Genomic DNA, 13,536 nt, shown 5'->3' on the forward strand with positions numbered 1-13,536 from the left:
TATTCAAATACAAAAATAATTGTGTATGTTGCTCTTTTTTATTTACTTATTTATTTATTTTTTCGTATTTTGTGAATATAATTTAGCATGCGTGTATCAGAAATTTTCGTGAAGAAATTCTCCGATTTAACTTTTTGAAACCACTGATTTAGGACGAAAATATTTACACACACATTTGTAAATTTTAAATGTAAATATCTATTCTCTGGTGGTTGCAGCAGACAAACCTCAATTTTCTCATTGAACATTTTGTGTGCTACTATGTAAGTTTTAATACTAACCTTTTTAAAGTTTTATATCTTAGCAATTAGATATCTGTTGCACATAAATTGTTTAATACATAGGTGCACATTAAAGTTATTGTAGTCCGAATTTTTATGATTTATTTAATATTTTTTAAAATATTATTAATAACAATTAAATATTTTTAAAAATCTACTTCTTATTTTAATTTGTAATTCAATACTTTTGTTTTGTGCAACTTGGTAAAAATCTGACAGTAATATTTAATGTTCCTTCAAACGTAAAAGAGTCCTGCATAAAATTTTGATAAAGTTGCTGCCCACCATTTGATTTTTGTTTTTAATTGTTTCCCCCGGTCTCATGCAAGTTGGAAACCCCTGCTCTAGACTGTTAATAGCAACACAGGAGAGACCACATACACTACCATGAACTGAATACAACTCTCACCACAAATGCTCAAAATCCGGGAAACTTAATACAGTCCTAGTAGTATCCATTCATCGAATTGTATCCCTGATAAAAGTCTGGTGGCGGAGTAGTATGGCTTAACTAACATTGCGATTATCAAACATCAATTCAATAGATCCAATCTTGAGGTACCTTTTGATAAATATAGGTTGGCATTGTCGATTTCTACTCTCCCCACAGTCTGCATTGTAGGCGCTGAGGGCAGCTCTCAAGGGTCGGTGCCATTGTTCTATCATTCCATTACTTTGAGGATGGTAAGGTGAGGATCCCAGATGATGCCCAGGAGATGTGCTAGAGTTTTGAAGAGTCTACTCTCGAACTGGTGACCCTGGTCGATCGTTATCACTGAAGGTGACCTAAACCGGGCAGTCCCGCAGTGGACTGATCATAAAGATACGTTTCCCAGTAGAACATCGAACTCAAGCATCACTCGCTGCGTTCAGTAAGCGGGTGGGTGACCCGTTTGACCAGCCTGCGTAGGGACCGAGACTGTGCGGTATCGGTCCTCGTTAAACTGTTCTACCGTTAAGTGCTCTAGTTCGAGAGCAGGTCGTCGGGCTGCCAAGCAGGAGAGCCATCAAATTTGTGATGGTATGTCTTCGGATCACCCTCAGAGAAGTTTTCCAGACCGTCGCCAATAGCTCATTGTGTAGCTCTAGTAAGAGGTAAATAAAGTACCTACCTACCAAAGCGAGAAATACAGCTTTTAAATAAAGCCTCAGCTACCGCCTCTTCTGTAATCGGAACAGCTACCACCCATCTAGTAAGTCTGTCGATCATCGTTAAGCAGTATGAAAATCCTTTGGATGGTGGCAATGGGCCAACGATATCAAGATGAATAAGGTCAAAGCGGTTGGACTTTATTGGAAAAGAAAAAAAATAGGGGATTTAGTATGCCTTATGATTTTTGACATGGCCTGCAGTAACTAGACCGCATATTGCAATCTCTATTTAAGTTAGGCTAAATAAATCCATTAACAATCAGTTTATTAATTGCTTTCGTACTGGAGTGAGATAAGTAATGAATGCTATCAAATATTTGTGTACGCAATTGTCTTGGAATAAAAGGTCTAACATTTTTAGTAGAAATGTCGCAGTATAAAAAAAAGCGTTCGTATCAGCCATATTTACATTTTTAAAATCTAAATCTTGGGAAATATTGATTAAACGATTAAATTGTTTATCATTTTCCTGAGCTTCTGCGATTTTGCTATAATCTATAGGATTTGGTATTGTTTATAGAAGCTATTTTTGATAACGCATCTGCTGTTATATTATCAGAACCATTTGGGTATCCTATATCAGTTGTAAACCGAGATAAAAAATCTAATTGACGAGCTTGCCGAGGGTGAACATTTATCTCACTTTTGCTTAAATGCATAGGTGAGTGGTTTGTTTTCTGTGAACAAAACAAAATTTCGAGCACTTAACTGAATTGCTTGATTACAACTCCCTATCGTAAGCGCTATAGCGTTTTTTTCAGTTTCGTATAGTTAGTGCAAAAAATGCTAACAGTTGAAGAAGTAAATTTTCTGTTTGAAATAAAGATTTTTCCGTTGCAAAATCCGAGGCATACACGCGACAATTCTAAATTTGCATCGAGGTTAGGATGCGCAAGCTGCGTAGCGTTTGCTGAAAGGGTTTTGCAATTTTGAAATTCGCTCATGGCCTGTTCTGATCAGTTAATCACACGATTATCATTCCGCTCTTTGAGCCTTCCAAAAAATCATTTAAATAAGTTCAGGTAGAACACAAAAAATTAAGAAATCAGAGACTCGGGTAACTTAAGAAATCAGAGATCAGAGAATCGGGTAACTTAAAATAGTGTATATTTTATCAGGTTGAGGTTTGTTGCTATCGTTAGTTATTAATTATCCAAAAATCGAAATTTCTGACACTCCAAACGGACATTTTGATACGTTCACTGTTAAACCATATTCGTTTAATTTTTGAAATATGGCTCGAACATGCGTTTTGTGCTGTCAAGGTGCGTAGCGTTTTTAAAAAAGTGGTTAAAGGTACTTATTTTCGTTTTTTAAAAGCCCTTAAAGGTGCTTTTTTCATTGGATATTTTTAAAAAGTGCTTCATTTTTCCTTTCGAAAATGAGATTTTTTCTTTACCATGTCGATTTTGCAGCGTATTATGCAAAGCCGTGTTTTTCACTTTGTTCTATTCAACATTCTCGCAAATCATTCAGCCACAATCTCTTGTGACGTACCGTCGGTCCATAGCGTATGAAAGCGCCAATCATTTTACACGTTTGATGTAATACTTGCGAATCCGCATGTGCGTCTACTGAGCTGGGTTCGGTAAGATTATTGCACTCTTCTGCAACATTTTGCAAAATATTCACCATTTCAGACATCATTTTCCACCTTCTGATATCGAACCGAAATCTATTTATCTGTTTATGGTGTCTAATATAATCAAGAAAAAGAGTCAGAAACTAGTTATTTTATCTTCATCATGTAAAGTCTTTGAAAATTATTTTGCATTTTCTTAAAGTATAGAGTGCTTAAAAATATTTTTTGAGTGCTTGATAAGTAGGGGAGAGTGGGGTCAATTGTAACATTTTTTACTTAACTATTTTTAACTAACAAAAATCCAATATATTATTAGTATTAATTGACAGACGAGTAAAGTAGACTATCCTCTACTAGAAAAAAAATAAATACCTTATTTTAAATGTTATTATATTAGTTATTAACAATTTTTGACAGTCGTGCACTTGTTACAATTGTCCCCACTTGCGGGGTCAATTGTAACAGTTCACAAATTCAACTGAAACATAGTTAATTATACATATTATCATAGTTGTGATATATTTTTTTCTTGATCAAAATAGTAGTGATATTTTAGGAGTAAAAATAATAATGAGCAGAGACCTAAAGGGTCAAACTTTTAACTTTAAAGGGTTAAAAATTTTAATTTATTCCGTGAAAGGTGACACATAAAATAATGCACACGCAGCATAATATAAATGATATAGGAAACTATTGGTGGTTCTTAAAGAGTTAAGTAATGGTTTGTTAACATAAGATTATTTATTTTCAGCTGTTACAATCGTCCCTTAACCTATTGTTACAATCGTCCCCAAGATGCCATTTCAGCTTCATTTGTTAAAAACATTGCTAGTTAATTAACAAAACTAATCTTTTTTTATTGAAATGTTAATTAAGGTGTCCACTTACATATTCGGTTAATAATTTTTATTTGTTTAAGCAAAATTACTTTGTTACAATATAATATTCTAATACCAAAAAAAGTACTTGCGTAGCGTGAAAATATCTTTTGTGATGTAACTCTTTCAAAAGTACATAAAAATGGTTGCCAGCAGGGGTGTACATGTATATTTATTAAATACACCTTGTGCGCCACCTAGGAACCAAGTCTAGAACCCGATACTCGAAATTTTTGCTCTGTTACAATCGTACCCTGTTACAATTGACCCCACTCTCCCCTACTTAAAAGGTGCTTATTTTTTGTTGAGAGATTTGGCTACGTACCCTGGCTGTTCCTCTGATTCACTAAAAAAATAAAGATTTCACCGAGGTTAACGTAGCGATAAGGCAAATCTCCAAAAAACGCAGAATTTAATAAATTTTGCATTTATTAATGAACCTCTGAAAAGTTTGCGATCAAAACTCGAAAAACCAAAAAGTGTTCTCAACTTTTTGTTTGTCGTCTGGAGTGTACTGGAATATGAAAATAAGCACGGACAATATCAATCTTTGAAAAAAATATTTGTTATGAAACGCGTGGGTGAAATCTTATTGTTGGGGAATCTTGTTGTTGCTGTGTTTAATTTCCTTTAGTCCCCAACTGGTTGAATATTTCCTAAGCTTTAAGTAGTAGAGACGACTATAGAGACACCGAGGGCTGGCGAATACCCTGCTCTAGCATAAACTGAAATTCTTGTTTTACAACATCCTATATTTTTTGGACTTAATCGTCTAGGTTTACTCTGTGTAGGCGGACCAGTTGCATTGATGTAATGTGCAGTATACGCCTGCTTTATTTTTGAGGTTAATTTACTCATTCCCAGAAAATTTAATATGTGCCTCCTGAGCCATGGTGGCTTAGGGAATAGAGCACTCGCCTTTCAACGAGGTGACCCAGGTTAGATCCCCGCAACAACTGGTTGATTCGATTTCCGCACGCGGCACGATCGACCATAGTGCTGACGTAAAATATCCTCAGTGGTAGACGGATTATGGAGTCCCCTTGCCATCCATCTTACCAGGGCAGGTTTTCGTGGTTTTCTTCTCCTTGTAACGCAAATACGAGGTAGTTCCGTCAAAATAAGTCTGCCACGAAGGCAAAATTTCTCCCAATACTTCATCCAGTAGTTCCCTAGTCTTCTGGATTGGGTTCAAAATGACAAGGACATGAGTAGTCGTAAGCCAAAAAAAAATTGGGGTCGGCTGTTCAACGCCGGTTATAAAATAAAAAATATGCGTCACCTGAAATTTATTTTATTTAAAAAGTATCCATTTCGGTAGTTATGCCAAACAAAGAAAAGGGACAATTAATTTACGCCATTTTTGGTCAATCAACAGCCCTAAGTGCTCTGAAAATAATTGGAATAGGCAATGGAGTAATTAAATTTTTTTTATTTGCAGTCCTTTCGTAATTCTGAATTACGAAGAACGATTAATGCTGTTCAATAACTTACTTCCGTAGGTCAACATTTTTGAATTATTAGCTTTAAAAAATTCTAATGGTTACAAATTTCTAATCATTTTCGAGGCGGGCAAGTTACTCACGTCCAAACCTGAATCCACTAAAAAATTTTAATTCGTCTTTTTATGAAATACAACTAAACGACACGAACATCATTCGGCATTTAGATCACTTGTCGCCGTCCCAGCGACAACCGTTTTTAGTTCTTCTGGCTATTGTTGTAAGAACACGAGAAACCTAGCTTTTTGACAAAATTTCGAATGATAAAAACTGAATTTAGACGTTCCTTCTTTTCCCTATAGCTGGATCTGTCTCTAAGAAAATTATTATATCTTGTTCGAGATCGATTGCGCGATCTCTCACGAGAAAATCTTTCAAATTGCTGGCTAAGTGCTGTTATTTGCTGACGAAGTGTTATTACATCGATACCAGGTGTTACCTGTTATCGTTATCATCGATACGAAGTGTTGATATACCAAGTTCGATGTTGAAAAATCTTTTCGTGGATTTTCAGATTTGAACTAGTGGATTTATTTATCACACAAACATTTAGTAGGCGATCCGTTCTAAATTTGGCTATTTTATCAGCTAGTTGAGCTAAATTTTCGAGTGGCGCTTAGCTAACGGAAAGATTTGTTGGTATTTCTGCTGGCAAACGTTGTAGCTGTAAGGTTTTCAAAAAATGTTCATTTAAAGATGTGCAGTGCACAAAAAAAGGACCACCCTGAATAACTTTTGATCTAATGATCGGATTTTCACGTTCTAGCACTCAATCTTCATGGTTCGATGAGGTGACATCAAAAATGGTATTTAGTAAGTGCAGACGATATTTTTAGTTACGAAATCAGATACAAAAAACGTACTTTCAATGAATAAACATACCTTGTTAACGACGGATTCAGATTTCTGACCCCCAAAATATAGACGCAATTTTTGTCATATGGTCCCAATAATTTGGTCAGAGAAGCGCTTAATGGTCCTTTTACTTTTAGCGTATTTCGCTATATCTCGAAAACTTTTTAAGCTAACTGAAATTTTCTTTGAATACAATTATGAAATTCGTTTCCGTATGTATAGTGAAATCCGCAACAAGTAAAATTAACATTAATTGGTCCATACCTTGGAGTGTTCTCCTGTCGAAGCTATGGGCCTCCTATATTTCGGAGATCAGAAATTCAATTCCGTCGGGAAAAAAGTATGTTTTTTCAGAGAAAGTACGTATTTGTGTCCGATTTCGTAACTTAAAATATCGTCTGCACTTATTAATTAGCATGTTTGAGGTCACCCCCTCGAATCATCAAGATTGAGTTCTAGAATGTGGAGATCAATTATTACATAACTATTAAAATCAATTATTACATTATTATCAAAAATTATTCAGGGTTGTCCGTTTTTTATTTATTGGCGTTCTGTGCCTGCAAGCGTTTGCATTTGTGACGGTTTTTGTCGTCCCCTAACTGCAATGCAGAAGGAAGTTTGCGAATTTGTTCGAATTTGTTGTCTGTGAACCAAAGTGTGATATTATTCTTCCATGTTTAGTGGTAGTTTAAAAAGCATACTTGCAAATAGAGATTCAGTAAGATTCTGCTCAATTTCGTTTGTAATGTTCAACTTTAATAACAAGTTTAAACAAATTAAACGAATTAACGCACTAACGCAATTTTGACACGTATTTTCATTTTAGAATTAAATTTATATTAAAATTAATACTAACAACGAAAAAAGAATTTCTAAGGGGAACAAATTGCATAATAAAACCAAACGAATGATCTTAAAAACAAACTTGAATCGTCGCCACGTAGTATACAATCCAATAACTCACGTAGTATAATCTAATTATTTTTCCAAGAAGGTTGCTTTTAGCGTGCTGCGATGAGCGTGATCACCACTGGAGAGAATATAAAAGGTTAAACTTTCTCAGAACAATTTATTCAAAATAATAGTGTAACTTTATCAGAGGAATAAACATTTTTAACAAACTTAAACATTTTGCGTTCGTTATGCGACGAAGGTAAGTGCCAGTTATTAACTTCCCCCCTTAGACTGAGGATGTTTATCCGGGGTTGCCTTTTCTTCAAAATCTTTATTGATGAGCCGCAATGGCTCTGGGGATAAAACGTAAGGTGAACCGGGTTCGAATCCCAGCCACGGCTGGGCAATACGAATTCCGTATCCGGCTTGCACCGGCCACAGGGCTGATGGATCATGAGTTAGAGTCCCCTTGCCGCCAGGCTGACAGTAGAAGTTTCTCGTGGTCTTCCTCTCCATGTAACGTAAATGTGGATTAGTTCCGTCGAAAAGTACAAATTTTCCCTTGTCTTCTGGATTAGGTTCGAAATTGCAGGGCTACAGAGTTGAACATTAGTTGTCGTAAACCCAAAATTGGGTCAGCTGTTCAACGATGGTTATAAAATAAAATGAAACTTTTTCTCGCCAAGCTTGCGGGAATGAAAATATTAGTGAGAAACTGGTTAAAACTGGTGAGAGTGGCGAGTACATCAAAGGAATAAGTAAATAAATAAAGAAACAATATTTTCTTCTGAGCTTAAAAGTAGCTAATGTAACTTTTAAATTATAAATTTTCATTATTCATATCATATATAATTTTCATAAAGTACTCAATGCAGTGTATAAAATAATTTGATGTTTAATTAGCACTAAATATATTTCTTCGGCAAGAAATATATTTCTTCGGCAAGAAATATATTTCTTCAGCAATAAATATATTTCATTATTTTATGCCCATTTAATTTTATCTATATTTATTTAAATAAAAGTAATTTTAAAATTTATTAAATGTGTACTTGTAAATACTTGTAACTTGTTGTCTACTTGTAAATAAGGAATAAAGACTTGTTCTACCAAGAAGAGTTTTTATTTAAAAATGTTTTCTCTTCTAAATTAATTTACTTTTCATTCGACAAGTTGGTTCTCTGTCTTTGCCATTCATTATTGCTTTGAGTTTGATTCAAAAAAAATAACTGATTAAACTTATATATTCCATAATTTGTTTGCAATGAATAAATAATAAATTTTTTTATTGGTAATACTATTAAGAGTTTTAGTTGCAGTACCATTGTTAAATAATATTGAAAGTTACTTTTACATTTTGTCAGCGTTCTCTGATCGCTAAATGTGAAAACCTTTAAAAAAAATGAAAAAATATAATTGGAATTAAAAAAAAGACTTTTGTTTAATTTATACTTTGTTAAACAAATTCTGATTTTTATTAACCATGATAAAATGCCTCAATGTTTCTCTCAGAGCCGCTAAAATGTTTTAGTACGTTTCAGAATGTCGTAATATATTGAAAATATTTGAGTTTTAAATACCATGCAAACAAGGTCTGAAAATTATTTAAACTATATAGATTTACGTAACGTGATGTGAGAAGAGGCAACTGGTACTAACATCACATCAAAATGTCGGAATTAAAACTTAATCCTGGCTGAAAAAAACTCGCTGACAAAATAAATTTCAAACAGTAATGGATTTCACGATGAATTTGGTACACTGATAAAAAAAGCGATTACCTAAATATGATATTTTGAGTATGAAAACCCGAATGGGAGAATATTATCTATAAAAAGGTTATAAAAGCAGCAGAAAAACGATGTGGTTTTTCCATTAAATTGTCACTCATTGAGCTTGTAAAGTTATAATTTAAATTCATAGTATGCTCGTTATAATATCTTGGTATTGGAATTTGAAAAACATGAGGGAGTTATGTCTGGAGACGGAACCCAATCTTTTCCAACCCCCATAGGGAGTAGTAGCATACCCTGAATTTTTAATTGTACTATTTAGACTGCTGTTATTTTTTAACTATGGTTTTACTACAGCAACAATTTTTCTTATAGGAAAGAGCTATGATGTGATATGAGCTGTATAACGTAGTATACAACAAAATACAGGTAAGATTAAAATTCTCATTCTTATCAACTTTGAAATCTTTAAGTGTTTTGTCCAAAAATTTAAATTTTCTAATATCTGTTGCTTTTTTAATATCGCTATCTAATTTTCAATTGATAAACGGATTATGCCAAACCGAAACTTGTCTTACGGTAAAGTGATGCTGTTTACAGAGGTCTTTTATTCTATTCCTGTTTTTGACAAAACTGTGTTACCTTTTTGATATAATGCAAAACAGAAGGACACTTGGTTTGAGAATTAATATTTTTTATTCAAAAATTACAATTTTGTTACGTTGTTTTGCACTATAAGTAAACTGGTTCATACGTAAGAAATATCTATACATGCATAATAAATTTTTTGAAATTTTCTTCACATAAAGGATTGATTCCAAATGGGAAATGGAAGTATTTAAGGTATAGAATATTAAGTACTGCCAGGATAGCCTGCTTGTTATGGTGATGGACCCATGTCCAAGTGATCATAAGTTCGATCATCGCTGACCGAAGACTCCACTTGCAATAAATGGTGAATGGTGCACGTTAAACCTGTCGGGTCACACAGTCATCTATGTTCACAAAACAAATCATATCTCTGGGGTACTGAATTAAAGATTGATCGTTCTCAGTTTCAGGTTAAAATCACGATCTGTGAATGAATAATTGGATATATGAATGTGTCCGCCGTGTAAAAGAAATGCGACGTACGCGTGACTGAATTAGTATTTTTGGCCATAGATGGCGCCACTGAAACACAAGAAACGCACTTTTGCCTTAAATTCGCTTAGTTTCACCAAGCAGGCTTGCTGGTATTGTCAGGTGGCATTAGAAACAACAACAGAATTTTAAGTTTTTTACTCTAGATGCAAATAATTATTAACCCTTTATTTATTTATTTTTGCAGAGATATTTTTTTTTTATTTTTTGAAACCTTTCCCACTAAAACACTGCCAAGAAATGAATACTTATTGATTTATAATAAACTTTTCTTATGTATAATATTGAATCTATTCGGGCAGTAAACTGAAAAAGAAAGTTGTATTTATAAATTTCATGCTATTATTAGCTAAAATATGTTAGCAAATTGCATTTTGCGAAATAAAATTCACGAAAAAGTTTTTTTTTTAATAAATATAAAAATACAATAGCAATTTTTTATCTGTGTTTATATCATAGATAGTTTAAAGAATTTGAAGAGTGACTTAAAAAAAATACTACGTCTTGTAGAATTAAAATAAAGTATGATTTTTAAATTTTCCTTTTTCAAAATTTAAATATTGTTAAAATTGCAAATTTTGTTTTGAAACTCGCTGGTTTATCCACAAAGAATATATCATTGAATTTGATTTTGTAAAATTTCTAAAATTATGGAAACAAATTTGAAACATGGTTTTTGAAAGATTTTTTCCAGTTGAATAATTTTTAATGCTTACATGATTGTTACTAATATTGTTTAAGCGGAATTTATCAACTATATGTTTATTGTAAATCAATTCCAATAACTTAAAATAAATTGACATTTGATAGAAAATATTTCATTTACCAATCAATATACGAAATGCACCGTAAAATTGGCTATTAGTATATCACACTCGTTTCAAAAATATTTTACCAATTTAGTTCAATACCAAAATAACTTGAATGAAGTAAAAGTATCAAAACAAATTATTTAATACAAATTTTAAAAAAAATGCTTTTAAAAAAACCCAGAAGCAATACTTCTTTATGGTTATTTTTTTATGCATATTCTACAAAATTTGTAATTTTTTTATGACCGTCATTGAAAAGTTGACCCAATTTCCGGTTTACGACTACTAATATTCAACTCCGTAGCCTTGTAATATTGAACCCCATCCAGAAGACAAGGAAACTCCTGGATCATGTATAGGGAGAAATTCGCCTTCGTGGAAGACTTCTCGATGAAGCTAACCCCCATTTGCGCTACATGGAGCGGAAAAAAACGAAAGCCTTTCAGGATCGCTTGAACCCATTATCCGTCTACCACTAAGGATATTTTTACGTTAGCACTGCTGTCGGTGCAAGCCGGGTGCAGAATTCAACCAGCCACTTCATATGAGGGTGAGCGCTCTATCCCCTCAACCACCACGGCTATCCAAGATTTTGCAACATTTAATATTCACAGTTTTTTTACATAAAAAGAAATCAATTTTGTATTTTAGCAACATTAAACTTAAATCGATTCTAACGCTCGCTTGTCTGACATTTTCTTAATTGATACCGGCCATTTGATAAGGAATAACGGAATCTTAATTTTGAACTTAATTATTGAATGATAATTCTAAATTAATATTGGAAGTGCAGAAAAGAAATATTTAACAGAAAATAGTTTATTTACTATTTATTATATGATATATAACATGATTTAAATAACTATATTTGCACCATAAATGGAAAACACCAACTAAGAGCAAAACATGATTTATTTTAATAACGCATAGGTTTGCAATTAATCTAAAACAATACTAATTTAATGGGATTTGAAAATCAACTATGAATTAAATTCAAGCGACACTAAGACTAATAATAAACTAACTTCAAAAGATCGACATACTTTAAACTAATAAAGGAAACCCGCTTGACCTCATAAATAGAAATATATTTATCATATAGCAGCGATTTCAATTTCGTTTCGTTCCTACATGACTACATTTTAATTTATAACCGTCGTTGAACAGCCGACCAAATTTTATGAGCTTACGACTACTAATGTTGAACTCCTTAGTCTTGTAATTTTGAACCCAATCAAGAAGACGAGGGAGCCCCTAGATCGAGTATTGAGAGAAAGAGTCATATGTGGCCACGAATTCAACTTCTGCCACACCCATACGTCACACCCGTTTATAGAGCGGACCTATTCATACATCCATTCATTCATTCATTCATTCACATACAGTAATTTTGATCTGAACAACAGAACGATCAATATCCAATCCAGTACCTTTGAGGCATAATTTGTTATAGGAACTGGAAGGACTTTGTGATACGACATATTTAACGTCCACTGGTCATCATATAACTATACAAATTCGTTGTTATACTAATGACTTGAAAATTAAAAAAAATTGAATATATATTCAGAATTAATAAATAAATTTTTAATATTTAGTAATGTTTATGCAGACAAAAAGTAGAATTCGTATCTTTTTTTATCGAATAATATCGGAAGTATTATGATAATAAACCAAAAAATAATAATAATAAACCACTTTGTTCATATTTTTCACGTTATTATGAGTCATATCTGAGCTGATTTCTTACACAATTTTTATTCATTTGATCCCGTGTTAGAAGTTTAAAAAACTTTATTTAGATGGAGCTGTTCTCAGAAAGAGCCTAAGAAAGCATAATTGATTAGTTAACTAAAATATAAATTGATTAGCGCTGAAAAGAAAGACATAAATTTTTCTACTTCCACTTTTAAAACTCTTGTATTGTTCCAAAACCTTTAGATTAAGAGGAATTTCGGGGATGTAACAGCTAACTCTGGATGTTTCTGCATTTTACATTAATGGCTTTACAGTAATAAGAAAGCTATGTATTTATATATAAAAAAATGTATTTTATATTGCTCCCACTATTTAACTGAAATTTCTGAAATTTAATCAAAAGTCATTAAAGCAGAAAAATTTAGAAATAATGATTTGTTCAAAAACATTTAGACTATGATAAATTTCGGGAGTTATCTTAATGCGCATATTTCTAAAAAAATATTACCTATTAACTTCAGAAAATAATCTTTCAATTGGATTCTTAAATACTTATGTCTCTTTGTGTGACTCTGTCTTAAAATTAATAAGAGAATTCTTTTTCAAGCTTTTATAAATGTTTTTATAAAAGTTATTTTTTTTCTAAATTTATTTTAAAATAATTAATAAATTTTGAGTTTTAAAGTATGCAAATCATTTTACAAATTTACTTTATTTTAAAGTAATTTCAAATGAAAAAAAAAATGGAATAAAATCGGTTGAATAGTTTCTGCAAAATCCAATCTTTAAAAATGCTTCGTTGAAATTTCTTAAATTTTGTATTCTAACATTTAAAATTAAATACTTCAAAATTATGTGAAAATCAGTATACCTTGCTATTCGAACGTTTTTAAACTGCTATTAAATAATATGATAAAAAATACTTAAAATTATTCTTTACATGCAATTATTTACGGATAAATTCGTTTTATATTTATGTGCGAAAATGTGCAATATGCTTAAA

The 13,536-nt window shown here is 32.3% G+C and overlaps 1 long non-coding RNA gene across 1 annotated transcript in view; it reads left to right on the forward strand.

Moving 5' to 3' along the window:
* Nucleotides 1–13,536, forward strand: part of LOC147816954 (uncharacterized) — a 111,778-nt gene that overhangs the window by 36,808 nt on the left and 61,434 nt on the right. The window contains exon 5 of the long non-coding RNA XR_015429613.1: nt 9,256–9,309. This is a non-coding gene — a long non-coding RNA (uncharacterized LOC147816954). The remainder of the gene's footprint in view (nt 1–9,255; nt 9,310–13,536) is intronic.

This window comes from Parasteatoda tepidariorum, chromosome 1, assembly GCF_982258835.1.
Source record: "Parasteatoda tepidariorum strain Cologne lab strain chromosome 1, Ptep-v5.0, whole genome shotgun sequence".
Taxonomy (NCBI): domain Eukaryota; kingdom Metazoa; phylum Arthropoda; class Arachnida; order Araneae; family Theridiidae; genus Parasteatoda; species Parasteatoda tepidariorum.